Raw genomic sequence first — 16,905 nt, 5'->3', positions numbered from 1 at the left:
GAATCTGTAAAGACTACGAGAGACGCTGTGAGCTGTCCGGAGCTATCGCCAAGGGCCAGCACAAAGCTGGAACAGCATGTCACTACTGTCACTAATAAGCTGTATCGCCCACCACGAGCACTACTGCACGCACCCAGGACTGGTAACTGTGTTGGTATTATTGTGGGGAAGATATTTCTGTTTATTGTTTGGGACTGCAACCCGTTGTTATTTACTCCATGCAATACACATTGCTATGTATTGACGGAGTCTTATTATTTGGTCACCAGACCTGGATACAATAAAATACCTTTCCACTGGATTATAACTCTCTTTGTCTGTTTAATCACGCATTGCATGCACCTATATCACTTCTGCACCTGTATCCACGCTCATTGAGAGGGTAGGGTTGGCAATGACAGCGCCAAACCGTACAGGAACACCAGCGATGTCGGCACCGAAGGCTCAGGCGATGAATATGTCGGCGGAGGATGGCCCAGAGGTGTACTTGGTCGCGTTTGAGCAGCTAGCCACCACCGCGTCATGGTCACGGGAGTTTTGGACGAGCCAGCTGGGACCATGCCTGTTTGGGGAGCCTCAGGCAGCATACAAGGCTAAGAGCGACGCCATCGCTACAAGCTATGACCTAATGAAGCTGGCCATCCTCCATCGCCTCAACATTACGGCACACTCATCGGATACGGTTCAGGGAGTACCGAAGGTCCCCGGATACATGCACCAGGGTGGTTGCGGAATGGTTGTGTGAAAAAGATTTAAAGACTGAAGCATTTTTTTCCAGATTAAATATGCATATTGACTTTAAATGTTGACTTTGTGATATGCATTTTCAATATTTATTCTATCTGAAAGTAATACATTTCAAAACTTTTAAGTATGTTTTTGTTAACATTTATGTAAGCTAACTAAAAAAAAAAGTCTTTTTTTTTGGTTAAATCTAGGCGCCCCATACCTTACTACTGTACCTTGCAATCCCACCTGTTATTGACCGAAATCCTGAAATGAAGTAAAAACTGTTATTTGCGTCATTAACATGGTTCTCATATAAATACTGGATAGTAATCATGCGACCTTTATGTAGATTGCACCCGCCTGTTGGAAAACAGCAGAAAGGTGTTTCATTTTATGATGGAAACAACGTTTGGGATAAGAGTCGGTTTTAAACAGATGGAGACAACGAGTTGGGGACTGTCAAGAGACACTTCTTTTGATATTCAGGGCCACTGTTCTGCTCTGCTCTGCTATGGTAGTAAATGATAGTTAAGTGCAATGTTCTATGGTCTTCAATACGGTTATACAATACATTGCACATTATTATTATTTAAATGGTTGTGCTGGGTGACCAAGCTCGGAAACACTATTTGGCACGGGCAGTATTTAGCACTTAAACCAACTACTGCCAGGAGACTGTATTTGACATAACACCGGGACGCTTGCGGTTCGCTAGTAGCATGTAGGAAGAAGATTATAGACATAATGCAACCAAGTGAGAATATCATACTATTAAAAGAACGGACCTTTAAATTCATATAACCGTCCGGAAAAGTCGGTTCAGTAGTTGCACAGGGGACGAAAATGATACACAATACAACTAAGTGAGAATACAGTAACAATACTATTGAAAAAAAAAAAAAAAAAAAAAAAAAAACCCACACAACCGACATTAACAAAACAGCCCGTTCTGTGCAATACACAGCTTTATTAATAAAATAACCAAGAACCGTATGTTTTGTGCACTGGGGACGAAAGTGATGCACATAAAAGAACGAAGTGAGAACGACATTGCATTACAGAGAAAGCACACTCGAACCCACCTTTAATTGTCCACTCAACCCACCTTAATTCGACTGCGAGTCAAATGGCACTACGAAGCGGCTTTTTTTTTTTTTTTTTTTTTTTTTGTGGTAACAAAGCAACCGCCGCCAGTCTCAGTCTATTTCAGTCTTTTGTAATGCTTTAATGTTGTGGGTGAGCTAGTTAAACAGGAACGATTAAAGACTGAAATGTTACTTAAAACACCACAATCAATTACATTCTTGATGGGGTAAAGTTATATGTATTCCGAGTGACGTTCCTCACCTCAAACAGTGCCAGGGTTTCTGTTGCTCGAGTTCTGTGTGCCTCCTTCTGGTTAGCCTGACTGCACAGACAGTGCTTCAGTGGGGCTTGAACAGAGCTGGACGCGCATCTCTGTTTCTCTCTTGCATTAACTTGGTACCTGATTTTGGGGGGGATAAAAAAAGACACCACACACTAAGACTTGAGGGTGGAAAAAGAGGAGGAAGCATGGACAAACATGAAGCCATTTTAGGTAAGAACTTTGCATTTGGAAAGCGTTTGTCTAGGGTGTGCATGACACTTTATTTGCAATGATGTCTTGAGTTTGGTCTAGACTGATTTTTACATGTTGTATTTGTTTATTTACAAGCAGGTGATTATGTGTTGCTATATGGCTGTGGTTGTAATAGTTTTATCCTCGTGTAGGCGACTGGTTGTAAATGATCTCATCCAATGCAGTAAACAGTGGTATGTGTTTACAGTACTGCATAGGACATACAGAAACAGACACTGTGGGCGAAAAATGGTACTCTACCTACCTGTTGACTATTAGTCAAATTACTGTGCTCTTTTAGAAGTGTATTGCAAAGGTAATCATCATAGTAGCATCGTTGATCTTTGAAAATACATTTGAAGAGACGTCTTCTTTAATTCAGGTGAATAAATTCAGATTTATTTCCTCTACTTTCCAGTTTAACAGCGTTGTTGTTACAGACTATGACCCCGTGCGTTTTTTTTTTTTTTTTTTTTTTTATCAAACTTTTATCAGAATTTCATCAAATATCCCTTATGAAACTAAAATATATTTAAATATATTGAGATATATAATGTAGTATATTACAAAATGTATTATACAATATATGCCAATATATATTTTCGTTCCATAAGGGATGACAGCACATTACCCTGATTAAGGTCTATTTTATCGTCCAGTAAAACATATGTATTGTTCTTTAAGTTAAATAATATCGTATACGGTTATTATAAAAGCAGAGGGTCACTTTGCAAACGTGCCGTGGAAAAACAGATATTCTCTGCAGAGCAAAGCGGTGCAAGTGGTCACATTCATGGCGCATTTACCGCGGTGGCTGGATACGTTGATGTCTAGAAGATTTAAATAACCCAGGAGGAAAAACTCCTTTATGAACCAAGTTGTTTACAGCTAGTTCAGCAGAATTAACATGAAGCAGTTTAAGTTCCACTTGGTGACTTAGCATAGTAGTAAATGTTTTGTGAATATGGTTCTAGGACCACCACTACAGGGCCCTGTGGCAGATGCCTATAATAAGTACAGTATCACAATAACTGCTTACTGGGTTTCATTTGTCAAGTTGAACAGTTGCATCATAGCAGAATTAAAAATAATTGGAAAACAATAATCACTGATTTTAAATCGCTTTTCAAAGTACTCAACTAACTTCATTATCCCAGTAAGTGTAGACTTTCTTAACGTTGACGTTGTTTGTATTAATCTTGCCCCCCTTTAACACTTCTAATTTAACATGCATTGCGTATACCTCTGAGCTGCGGCAGGTCCGAATGGGCTTGGCCTGGTACAGAACCAGAAGAACCTGGTATAGTTTCCTCTTTAGAGCCAGGGCCCAGGAAGAGGTGGGGTGCAGCCTTTAAAACACATGTCACGCATATTGTAAATGGAGGAAAACAGCAACCTCAGTGCATAGGAAATTAAAGCATTTCATTTGATAAGAATCAGCATTGATAAGCCCTGCTGTATATCCATGATTTCACTGAAGCTAATCATTTTTATTTTGTTTGCATTTTGACCAAGCTCTGCAAATAATGTCTAACAGAGTGGCAGGTTTTTCTTACTGTGCCTATTTGTCCCTTGAATTATTTTGGTACAGTAACATTTATTTCCTAGTATAACATGAAAACTGTTAATGCATACTTGGTTGTTCTAGCGTGTTGGCTGTTTTTTTTAATTCATGTTTTTAATGTATAACTATCCAAGAATCCATTAATTACAGGGTTTGCCTCCCGATAGCACAGAATGAAAGACAAGTCGGTCAAGCATGTGTTTCCTTTAACTGTCCATTCTCTGATGCTATTTATATTGGGGGTAAAACACAGATGCATTACTCTGTTCCCAAAATTTCTTGCTATGGGTCAGTTTTCCAACTGTTTGTGATACATCAAACCCTTTCATTTTTCTTGGGTCATTTAGGTCATGTTCACATTAAGTTCATTACAAACAGTCTGAGTTCAATTCCTTTGGTTTAAAACAATCACTCAATGTACTTGCTGTTCATACTTACCTGTGAACAAATGTACTGAGTTAGTTTCTTTTTATACATTTCCTTGTTTTTTTTTTTTCAGGACTGAGTTAATTTGTCTTCACATTGCAATTGGCAAGTGAAGTCGATTAGTGTTTTTTATGATAGTGAACTGGATATTTACACTGTCTGCAATCAAGGACTGATAAAGGGTTCTTGTTGACACTGAGCAGAAGGCATATAGCGACTGCATTCAAGCAGACGTTGTTAATACTGTTGACTCCCACGAAATTCAATGAATGTGCAGCACAAGGAACATAGTGAATACGTGGGTTTACTTGAGTTAGATGTGCCTGCAGACCATTGCATCATTCTGACATATTGCTAGCATTATTTGCCATAACAAGCACAGTCAGCAAGGCTTGCACCCGTATAGTTCTGTAGTGGCTTAAATCCAATTAGTCATTCAACAATTTGTCCATCGGTCAGCTGATCCAAATTCGATTGATAAGTCTGGTGTTGAATCGACAATCACTGAAAAATATTTGGCTTGTTGCAGTTCCCTGGCGATTGTGCTTTTCATTTTCTGCCCTTTACAAAGAATTCATCACAAGTACTTGATGACATATAATCCACAATGCAGGATGGGTAGTAAATTAATCTGATAACATTCCTCTCGCCATCACTCGACCCTGTCACGTCCTCTTCCCATGGGTCATCCTCTGTACCAACCCCGTTTTGTACATTATCAGAAGCACCATATGCAGAGCCAGCTTCATCTTCGTTGCGGTCTTCGGCGACAGTCGCTTGTTTCTCGCTCTACTTGAAGAAATATTTGTATATTTTCAGTATCTTCTCTAGCAAAACAACTTCTTCAATCTCCTTTTCTTGCTTCAGCTTCCACGTAGCACTCCCACTTAAATAACGTTGATTGCTAGAATCCATACTGGAGTTTTATTAACCAATAACAGTAACTAACTACAATGTCAGATTTGAAGTTTTTTGTCTTTGAATTTTAATGCACAATGTTAGCATCAGACCAATCACACAGTATTATTTGGATATGTATTCAGCCATTAATATATTAAATAAGAGTATTTATTTAAGAGCATTTCTTCCAGTTCATTTTTTTTTGTGATATTATTTGTAAATGTTAATATTTGTAAATGCTGATATTTTGAAGCAGCGCTTTTATGCAGTTGTTCTGGGTTATGGTGAGTTTTATCGAGGGCCCCTATTTGGCTGGGGCCCTGCGTTAATCCGTTCCTGTCTGCAGTGTATTTATCGCTATTTACTAAACAAAAGCACAATGGCAGACAACCCACCACAGCCCCATAAGAAAACTATTAAAAAATACCACAGACCATTGCAGCAGTACTTCAGTGTCTCAGTCTATGGTTCTGAAGCATAAATGTTGTTGCACTAAACAGGCTTTCTTCCTACCGCTGGTGCCAGTTTTCACAACTACAGAATGTGTAGCATGTTGTTAGTCTCCCGATGGAGCCCATTAGTACCAGCAGAGACTCAGAAATGAACACTCAGCTGGTGCACTCTTAGAGTGATAAGGAGGAGGACATTGTACATGTTGAACTCTGCAGCAACAGCTACTATTCTGGTCTGTCTGACAGTAATGTTGAGGAGTGAGACTCCAACAGTGCGTCTGTACAGCTGCAGCATTCTCCACATTCAGAGTCAGACTTGTACTCTGAAGTCTCCACCAGCCCTGCCCATTGGGCAGTTGAATCCTCTACTGCCAAAAAATATAAAGAACTGGCTTTGGCTCCTACCCAAGGCCTGCACCCACAGACTCTGCAACACAACCTTCATGTCCGCACCACCTGAGCTACCAGGACCAACTCACCAACATCAATTGCCCATACTCAGCCCCTTAAAAAAGTTTTGCAGCTGCGTTTGGCAGACGTTTAAAGTTTGTGCCATAGATAAGTTGACAGCTGTGGGCACTTTGTGTAATGCCTGGGTGAGTCAAGGTAGGGACCCAAAACATTTCAATACATCTTCCTTACACAACCACTAGAGCCTTGGGCATCAGTTTGTTAACACAATCAGCGGCTCTCCTACAGCAAAATCACAACATATCCATACAGCAATCCTGGCCAATATTTGCAGCAGCAGCATAGCCAACACCTTTTCTTCATTACCATCTCTAATATGATCTTCACTGATGTGTAATTTTCACTGTTCTGCTATGACCTCCAGCATTCAGAGCAATCGTGTTACCCCCAGAGAAGTAGCCAAGAGAGGGAAGACTGGCCTGTAGTGAAAGCCTTGCATGCAAAAATACCTTTCCCCAAAGGCCACCCCAGAAGAGCCAAAATCACAGCATTGATAGGGGAAATGGTTTGCACAGTTCTGGCCCCTTAAGGCCCGTTCACACCGGACGCGGTGCGCATGCCGCCTCCTTGCACATCGCTCTGCAGTTGCCGCAGACCACTGTTCACACCGAACACGGCAGGGGAAAGTCACTGGGTGGTTTGTTGTTATGTTACGACTGTATGTATAAGCAGCAAGCAGTAAATTCCAGCAGGAAGGGAAGCTGTTTTTATTCAGAAGACACAAAGCTTAGTAAAAAAAAAAATATTTCAAGTAATGAACTAAACATTATATATGTTTTTTTATAAAACCTAATTTTACTCTCCCCCACACACCATCATATTCCCACACAATTACCCAACATATCAAGCAATTCTGTTGTTTAAAATAAAATAAAAACATGTTGCTTTTACAAATGTAGATATTTTCTTTCTTTGTGAGTTTTGTCTGGTTTACTGGGTATAGGCAAAGACAGTGTGAGTTAAAGGCATCATTGAGCGTTATACACATGATTAAAAAATGCAACTACTGCCATCCCATCATATCAAACTTTGGGGAGGGGACTATAAACACGGCAACAATCAGTGATACTGTGCATCTAACAACACAATACCTGGAACAATGAACAGCAAACAAAAAAAGATCTGCTCTGCTCTACCGGAGAAAGAAAAAAAATGTAAGATCGCTGTGGGTTCATCACATCACCAAGAAAAGAAAAAGGTACAGCGAATATCATCGGCTGATACAGGAGCTCCGGTTTGATGAAGGCAGATTTCAAACCTACTTAATGTTCTATTACACAGCTCTGGAAAATCAGAAATCAAAACCACAAACTTTTCCTCCATTGTATTTTTTAAATAATTTTTTCTTCCTCGCAAAGGAGTCTCCTACTTTCCCCTGATTGGTTGATGGTAGTTTACATCGTGGCGTGGCAACAGTTGAAATATTTTATCTTCTGCGCGCCGTTCTCATCCACCGCTCTGCTAAAGTGATCAACATACTGCCCGACATGCAGCTGCACTATCGCTTAACACTATCAAAGTATACAATATTAAAACATGGTGGAATTACAGCTTGTTCTACTGGCTGGAGGAGCAAAAGAGAGCTATTCCCTCATGACCTAGGAGACATGAGTGTGAAAGCAGCAACAATAATTTATCCTGGGAGATGGCATGAGACCTGCTAACAGTCCAGGCCCCATTTGAGGAAGTCACTGTCACTTTATGCAGAGATCAAGCATCTATCGCTGAGGTCATTCAAATGGTGTATGCCCAGGGTACTATTGTCAGGTCACTCCAGCAGAGGGAAACACAGCGACAGCAAGTAGGGCTGGTTGAGGCTACTGCCGTTGGTGGTGGTGAAAGTAGTGCTCCTGATGTTGGAAAGAGGCTATGCAGGGCAGCCAACAGTGTAGTGGGTGACATGGAAGCACAGCTGGAAAGGTGTTCTGTATGAGTATTTCAGGTCAAAGTTGTTTTGGATCCCCGCTACCAAAATAGTCGTTTCCCAGGCAATGTGGATTTAGATTGTGCAAGATGAAACAGCAAAAACCGCTAAAGCGGCTTGCTCGAATGATCACAAATACACCACCATCTGAAAAAGCAGCAAGCATGCATCAGGTGTGGCCATTACAAATTGACCAATAGGGTTTCATTTTTTTAATGACGATTACAAGCGTTTTCTTTGAAGTGTTTCTGAGGTGAGTCTGAGGTGAAGAATGAAGGAGATCTGACTACAAAAATGTACACAGTGGGGGACAGATATGAAGTGTTTGCGATGACATTAAGACCATAGCGCCGAGTTTATAGTGTCCTAAAAATGTATCACAACACTTTTGCAAGTTAAGACTGTGTTAGCACCACCAAAATGCGCTCCGCCGTGCAATGCGCTCCACTGCTCAAATTGTAGGTGGGGCTCATTTGTAAATGAAGTCTGTGATATTAAAATGAGATTTATGAAGCAGCATAACAACAGCGCTGGACCTAAAAGGGTCCACAAATAAGAGCGATTTCAAATTCTGAAAGTCTTATTTGGGCACAAGGGAAAAGTCAGAAAGCAGCAGACAAGAAAGAGCATTATGGCAGTAGTTGTATAAAAAAAAAAAAAAAAAAAAAAGAAGAATTTCATGTAGTGTCACGAAACCGAAACAAAACAAAACAAAAAAAAAAAGCACATTTTCTATTTACATTATATTCTACTGATGTAAGTTGCCTAACATGTGTTATCATTGATAGTTCATCAAGAACATCACCCCAAAACTAAGGCTGAAACATTTTAACATTTGGCCCAGCTACTGAGTCAACGCTTTAAAAATGTAACAAACTTCTGCTGGAAACATGATGTTTAAAATGGTCTGTTTTGGCTGCAAATTTTTTTTTTTTTGACAAGCTGACAATATAGATTCTTTAAAAACAACCTTGAGTGACAAATTTAGCAACATTTTTGTGTTTTGAAAACCTTTAAAACTTTTACTGACACATCAGTTAAAATGAGGGTATTAAACATGTGAGAAATGTTAACTGCAAAACCTGGAATGACAAAATCAAAGCTTTTGTGTTTTTCTTTATACACACTGTACATTAGTAGTATGTAGAAATTTCATTGTACAGTATGAGGAGTTCACCAGTCATGAAGCTGGTATTGGTTTGACCCTGTTGCCATAGTAACCAAATGCATGGCATTGAGCCAGACTGTGTACAACTACACTAGCGCTGCTTCTACTCACTAAAAGTATGCTATTAACGTGGGGGTGGGGGTGGGTAGTACTGAGAAGAAGGGAGAGTATTTCGGGTCTGCATTACCCTTTCTGATCTCCCTGAGGATGAAATTATAGCTTGATACCGTCTATTTCATTATGTACAGTTGTTTGTATTCATTGTATAATAAACTTGGTTCATTATATCCATGTCATTAAGTATTTATTTTAATAAAGTATTAAGTATGTGTTTTTAGCCGTCATGTAATGGTAATATAATATAAAGTCAAGACACTTAGTCTGCCTCTCCAAATGACCTACCTGTTGTTCAATTGAGGTAGTCCATTTGGAGGGGAGTTGGGTTTCAGAACACCAGCGCAGAGGAATTTTCGCATTTAAATGTGCCAGCTTACACTGTGCCTCGTTAATTTTGGGTCAATTAATACATTCAGGATGGGGCAAAATTTGTGGCACTGCAGAAGGTTACTTTACACTCTGCCAATTTAGAGCTGCATTGGTCGATCTTGATACATGAATTTACAATTATAATGTCTGACTTGGCGGTAACTAGTGAAAAGTCAAGTTGCAGGCTGTCAGATCAGGGTTAGATTTCGGTTCCAGTTCAGAGGAAGATTTTAAGGGCTTTACTGCTCAGGAAATGTACAGACCCGGTCTGGAATACAGTCAGTGGAGTAAAGCAACAGGAAGCATTCTGACAGGCACTTTTTTCAAGGAAATATAAAGAAATATATTCCTATATTTGTCTGAATCGTTGGGGGTGATGACACTTGGGAAACCTTAGTAATAAATACGAACAGGAACGCCAATCAATTTATCAGAAAGCATCCTAAAAATGCTATTAGCAAGACGTGGACCCCTAGTGACTTGTCAGAAAAAAAGCTTTTTTTGTAATTAGACTGTCAGTGGAGCATTGTGTGGTGAAAAGGCGATATCAGTTGTACTGGTAATGAATCGGTTTACAGCAATATGGACATTTTTGCATGAAGAGACAGTAGAGAAATCGAAACAAGCTATAGGTTCTGCCACTGATAAACAAGTTTTTAACACATTTTCAGCATCACTGCTGTGTGTGTCTGAGCAGGAACTGTCAATTGATGAGGGAATGGTTCCAGCGAAAAATTTGATTAGGGTTCAAACAGTATATGAAAGACAAGCCTGTGGAGTTTGGGATCAAATCTTTTCAGCTTTGTTAATCAAATATGTACTACATTTAAAATGTTGAGATTTACAGTGGGTCTGAGAGAGAAGATTTTGGTCTTGTGGAAAAACCTGGTGAGTGAGGGGAGTGATGCTGCAAGCACTGAGTCTGGCAGTGATGATGGCGGTTCCAGTTCTGCTAGCTCCATCAGCTGTGTTCAGTTTTCAACAGTGCAAAAAGAAATGCAACACTTGGCAGTGTTAGCAGTCGTCCAACAGAACATGACCTTTCTGCTGGAGGGAAATGTTCTCATTCCACACTGATCCACATAATGTGGTACAATTGGTTTTCGTAAAGGCAAATTATTACTTTATCCAAAGTAACAAAAACAAACAGGCTCTGCCTAAATGAAAGAAAAAAAACAAAACACACACACGTTTGTATTCCTATACTTGTGGGGACTTCTCATTGACTCTCACTATATTTTTATTTACTATTTCTAACTCCAGTCAGACAAAACTCCACACAGGGTGAAAGTCGACAACAAAATATATATATTTTTAAAGGCGTATTTAGTTCTTAAAAAGGTGTGCCCCCCCCCCCCCCCCCCCCCCCCCCACACACACACACACCACACACACACACACACACACACACACACACACGCACATACACAGAGTTCTTGACCAGATCTGCAGTGTGTTCTTGTCTTCTTTAGCACTGTCAATCTGTCACTGAAGTTCTTGTTCTTTTAAGCAGTGCAGTTAATTCAAAACAATTGAACAACCTTTAAAACAAACAAACACACAAAAAAGCATTGACTTATCTTGTGCACAACAAAAAAATATTTTCTTGAAACTCACTATATCATCTTTCTTAAAAAAAAAAAAAAGAATTACATTTTTATATCCAATCTATATTGAGCAGACTCTTACATGTCATGTGAAATATTTCCACGAGAATATATTCAGGATTTCCACTACTTTTCTGAAGTAGTGTCCTGGAGTGTGTTAATGGTATCTTTCAGTAGTTTCTCTTCGTTAATAAAAAATTCACAGAGCAGTTGGAACTTCAAACCACTGGGGATTCATGGAAATAAGGGTCACGGTAAATACCCTGCTGTTGGTTATTTCTTGCTGTTGCTTTGACTGAAAGAATTCTCTGCTAACCAGAAATCAAGTAGGGGCACATTTTTTATAGTTTTATTTTCACTGTTTTTTTTTTAAGTGATCTGTTATGGTTTTTACTAATTTTAAGAATGTTGTTTGTCAAATCTGGATATAATAATGTTTATTTGCATGACTGTTAAAGAAAACAACAAACTGGCTATTAGTATGCTTGGTGTAATTAGGCTGCTTTAAATGTAAGGTGCTAGAGGTTGCCTATTGAAATGAAATATGAATATGAACATTCTACACGCATTGTGACATGTGAATCTGGGTCTGCATCAGTAATACCAGTTAAACACATCTCACCAGGCTATTACTCTTCTCAAAAAACAACTGCATTGACCTTTTCAGACTGATGCAAAGTAACGATGCAGAACTCCTTTTTTCTGTGTATTGTAAAAGCTATTTGTGTGAGTGCTACAGGGTCAATGATTCAGAGCATTTCATTTTTTAAAATGTGCATTTAGTTTGTTTTAGGTAATGACACAAATTGGTTTGTACTGTGCAGTGTTGTGCTGCATGCTAAAGCATACTATTTCAAAGCACAGCACTGATGTAGCCAAAAGCCAATGTAATGACAAAATGGAACAGGCATTTGTGTGTTTAGTAGGCCAGAGTACTTACACTGGCACCAAATTTCAAACAAGTTAGGAGGATTAAGCCAGTCGGTCTGTGTGGATAGGGCTGTATGGCGGGGTGTCCCGTCCCTGTACGTTTTTTGTGTTTTATGTTTTATGTGGGATGTTTACATGTATGTCTGTTGTGGTGCACAGCTGTATATACAGAGGCATGAATCACTCACTCGGGGTTGGGTGTTGAGTGTGGAAAGAACAGGAGAGAGAGTCATGAGGTAAAAATAATAAATAATAACAAATGCTATTCATGGTGGAGGACCAGCACGGGGGTTGGTTCAGTGGTTTTTGTTTGTCTTTTTATTTTGGCCAACGTGCCGTTTTATGTGTTCTGTGTTTTCTTTTGTGATTAAATCTTTTATTTATAATAAACCGGCGCAGCAGCACAATTCACTCACCACTGTGTCCTGCATTTCCTTGCCTGACATAACCACCAGCCAGGCCGTTCACATATGGTATCAGAATCAGAATAACTGTGCCTCCAAGACATAGGCCTTTTGTTGTTGTTTGTGTTTTTTTTAATGGATCTCTGGAAAATAAAAAATCACTTGGTTCTGTAATCAGCTGCAGCAGGAGGACGAAGGGGCACCCTGTGTGAAAAGTGCAGGGAGCTTGGGCATCTCTGGGGGCAACAAAAGTCATGCATTTCTTCCAACAAATGCAGAAGTGTAGAGAGAAAACAGATGGGGATTTGCATCTCTCCATGTACAGTATGTGTTATAATGACAAGCTTATAGACAGCAGAACAGAGAATTACAATGATAGCTCTCTTCTAACACCTGACTGAATCCCAGCTGACTTCCTCACAAGAATTGACATTCTTGGGAGCTAACTTTAATACAAGTCTGAACTAGGTCAGTTAACCTCCAGACAGAATATCTGCTATGCTCCTTAGCCAATTTAAAGAGGCACAAAAATGTCTGTCAGAGACTTCCAAACATTCCAGCCTGAAGCAGCTTTGCCTGTCTCACCCTAAGCACTTTGAAGAGACAGATTGCAACCTAAACATCCTCATCATCGCTCTTGGTGTTGGTTTTGCACAGTCAATACACCCAGTTTAAGGACAAGGTCAACTGCAGGTTCTTTTTGTCACTTATAGTGCCTTGGAGAGGTGGTGTTTGGATGCATCTCCTAAATCCACATGCTCACCAACACTATGTGCTCCTGCCCAACATCTTCTTGTAACCCTTAATGATCCATTAGATTTCTGTATGATCCACTTTCATATTATTGTGATCTACCTTGATACTGAATCTACATTCAAATATAGACTCTGTTTTACTTAGTTAATGCAAAAAATGTAAGGGTATTAATAGCCCCAATTTATAACGGACCATAATAAATAGGGAGTCAAAGCAGTTACAGTTTTATGAATTTAGCTCTTTTAGAGAAAGGTATAGCTGTTTTCTAATGGATTGCTCTCTCATCTCTCCCCTCGCCTTCAACAGCCAGCCGGTGTCGCAGCAACATTTTTTTAAAAAGACCGATTCCTCCCACTCCACTCTCAGTGATCCAAACAGAACACAATCCCTCACTGGACATTAACTTCACCATGCTCCCCCCTCTCGCTCCACTCACACACACACAAGCTGGTTGACAGGAGCGGGCTGCTCAAAGGAAGGAAGGAGAGAAGGACAGAGCCAAAAGAAACGCATTCATGAGTTTACTGAGAAATCTGACTAGAAAAGGACTTTGTAGGAAGAACTGGTGTTTAGATACTCAAATTAAGGATATCATTAATTAATATGTATTATGGTTTAATTTAATTAGCACTCTCGATTATACATGTCTTGCCTATGCGTTCAGGTGGTTAATTGAGCAGTAAACCACATAACTTTATCAGAAAGTTAGAAATTAGATAGAAGATTATCGTACTAGCTAAATCAGTAATTTAAGTTTCAGTAATATTCAGGTAATCGCTCAGCTTCAGTGTAAATTTCAATTACTTGGAAAATAATTAATTCATCATTTGTTTATAATTTGTCTTTCTATAGGAAATAGTAATACAAATAAAATAAATGAATATGCAAACAGGATGATTGTTTGGGTAAATACGAGTCAGTAAATACCAAAATACAATGAATTGCAATTAATGAGATATTATGAAATCGTAATTCATTCTTTATCAATCTGTTGTCCAAATATACCTCTTTAATTAGAATCCATGGTACATACACTGCATACACATTTAATCTGTTCTTATACATTCCAGCACCTTTACTCAGTTTCTTAGATCTCTATATTTATTCTTACTTTGTTTGCTTGTCACACACATCAAATATTATTTCAGCCCCTTTCACTAAATGACAGCAACTTAATACATCAAATATCACCCTTTCTGCAATTGTAAATGTATTACATTTGCCAAGTATATTTTCTATTATTTTTTTTCTGTTCTTTCAGTTTAATGGTGAACACTCGATTTGTTTTGCCGCGCTGATCCCCTGTGTGATGACTTGGTGTTGTCCTTTCTGGCCTGCTTAATAAAGGCTGCTTCGTATTGATATGAGCAGTCCGACAGGTTAAATTAGTTCATAATTGATTCATCGATTATGAACTTTTCTTTTCTTCAGTGGCAATCCAGATTAATATAGTTCCTTTTGAGTCCTTTCAGCAAAGTTCAGGTTTTCTTTCCAGTTTATTGAATTATTTGGGATGTTTAGTTGGATTTAATGGAGAGATGGTATTCTTCAGATCTTGTCAGTTCCTCTCTTCTTCTCTGACTGTGTAATACAATCTCACAGAACCAAAGCAGGCTTCTCCCCAGGTCTTTTTTTTTTGGATGTACACAAAAGGTTTAAATTATTAAAAAAAAAAAACCCCAAAAACAAAACAAACAAAAAAAACAACTTCTTCAGCTGTGTAGAAAGAAAAGTAAACAGTGCAATAAGCTTGCTGTCTTCAAGAATTCTCGGCATGATGTCATGATTGTGTCAGAATAGAATGTTCATTCCAAGAGGTTCTAAGCAATCCAGGCAACCCCATTGTATCAGCCTGTTGTTGTCCTACTGAACTGATCTCTGAATTTCTTGACAATATCTTCAATTTTCTACAAAAATGAGATAATTTCAAAGAACAGCGACATTTGTGATAATTCTGTTCTTTTTACAATGGGCATTAAAAGCCTCTACACCATTATTCCCAGCAGTGAAAGTTTAATTGCATCAAAACACTTGATAAAAAGATAGTGAAAGAGCCCCCAACAGATATCCTTCTGAGACTGGCTGAACTTGTGCTCACTTTGAATTGTTTTTCTTTTAGTGAAAATACTGTAAAACAAGAACACTTTGCGAGCAAGAAATGTTTGCTAATTTTGCGTTTATTAAAAATCTGCAAAATGAATGTGCCATGAAATATATTATTCATAGATGTGCTGAACATTAAAAGAAAAAAGAAACGTAAACATTTATTGCAGCAAAAATGGACCTTGACAGCCATTAGCGAAACGAAGTTGCCACAAAAAGAACCTGGTTTACAGTAAGGGAATGGAAATAAGGTAGGTTATAAAATGGCTGACTGGCACTAGCAAGAACCAGCATGTCTACCTCCCTTAACACATGGGTTACATATGTACTATATCCTGCTGAACAGGAAGTCAGGTGACTGGGGAGAGTGTGGAGTCAGGTAGAACTATAAAGAATGGCTACACTGCCTTCTTGTGTCTGTCAGATGTCACACTATCATAGCTGACTCATTAGGGACGTGGAATAGCATGGAAAAATAGATATCTTTCAATTTGGAACAACTCCTTTTCTTAACAGGAGGCCATCCAGCCTGGTCATCCAGAGTCATTTTTACTTTTTGATGACATCTTTGATGATGGAGGTCTTCATACGTTTCAAGACCTCAAAGAGACCTACTCCCTTCCCAGCTTCTCTTATTTTATGTACTTGAGGTGCAGATCAGCTGTGCAGGACAATGGTGTGCACTGGGATACAGTTCTGCCACCTCATCCTTTAGCAGGTTGGAGCAATTCTACTAGTTCTTCCCAGGGGATGGTATCTACTACTATTTATGGGCATTTGGTAATTAAATCTTATAAGCCCCTAGCTGCCACAAACATATGGGAGCGGTAATTGGGGATACTTTTATGGGTTCTAAAAACCCTGCCCATCAACATCTCAGATTTATTCATAGAGCTTATGAAACCCTGTACAGATGCTTCCAAATATATATATATATATATACCCTGATTGTAACATCTGTAAACTTGGCACACTTGGACCAGTATGCTGGTGTTCTGGGGCTGTCCCGTCATAACCTTGCTTATTTTTACTTACTGGTTAATCTTTCTTTGACTTAGCGTAGAACTCTACTTGATTGCCTAACAGCTAATAAAAGTCAATCTTACAGCTTTAGATAACACCAGATACAAATCTGGCCCTTCCTTGGCTCTGCATGTTTAGGGTTAATGTTCATTTAATATTGTTTTCTTATCACACTTCCTCAAGCAAAAAATACATGGAAAAACCCATTGCACTGCTGGGAAGCTCTTGTGTATACTGTAAAATCAATTGTGTAATCAATCAGACACCAATTGGATATAAATAGAACTTTAAAAAAATAATAATATTTACAATTTCTAGCTCTAATGCTTCCACATTTCTAAAGGTAGCAGCACCATTGCAAT

The 16,905-nt window shown here is 39.0% G+C and overlaps 1 protein-coding gene across 1 annotated transcript in view; it reads left to right on the top strand.

Annotated features, from left to right (window-relative positions):
* The first annotated feature begins 1,996 nt into the window (after positions 1-1,996).
* Positions 1,997-16,905, top strand: part of LOC121330696 — a 93,952-nt gene continuing 79,043 nt past the window's right edge. Inside the window, exon 1 of the mRNA XM_041277423.1 lies at positions 1,997-2,308. The gene's annotated coding sequence lies outside the window, so the exon portion shown is untranslated. The remainder of the gene's footprint in view (positions 2,309-16,905) is intronic.

The sequence above is a fragment of the Polyodon spathula genome, chromosome 18 (genome assembly GCF_017654505.1).
Source record: "Polyodon spathula isolate WHYD16114869_AA chromosome 18, ASM1765450v1, whole genome shotgun sequence".
Taxonomy (NCBI): domain Eukaryota; kingdom Metazoa; phylum Chordata; class Actinopteri; order Acipenseriformes; family Polyodontidae; genus Polyodon; species Polyodon spathula.
The sequence above is the reverse complement of the archived record's forward strand: the minus strand, read 5'-3'. Positions and strand labels throughout refer to the sequence as shown.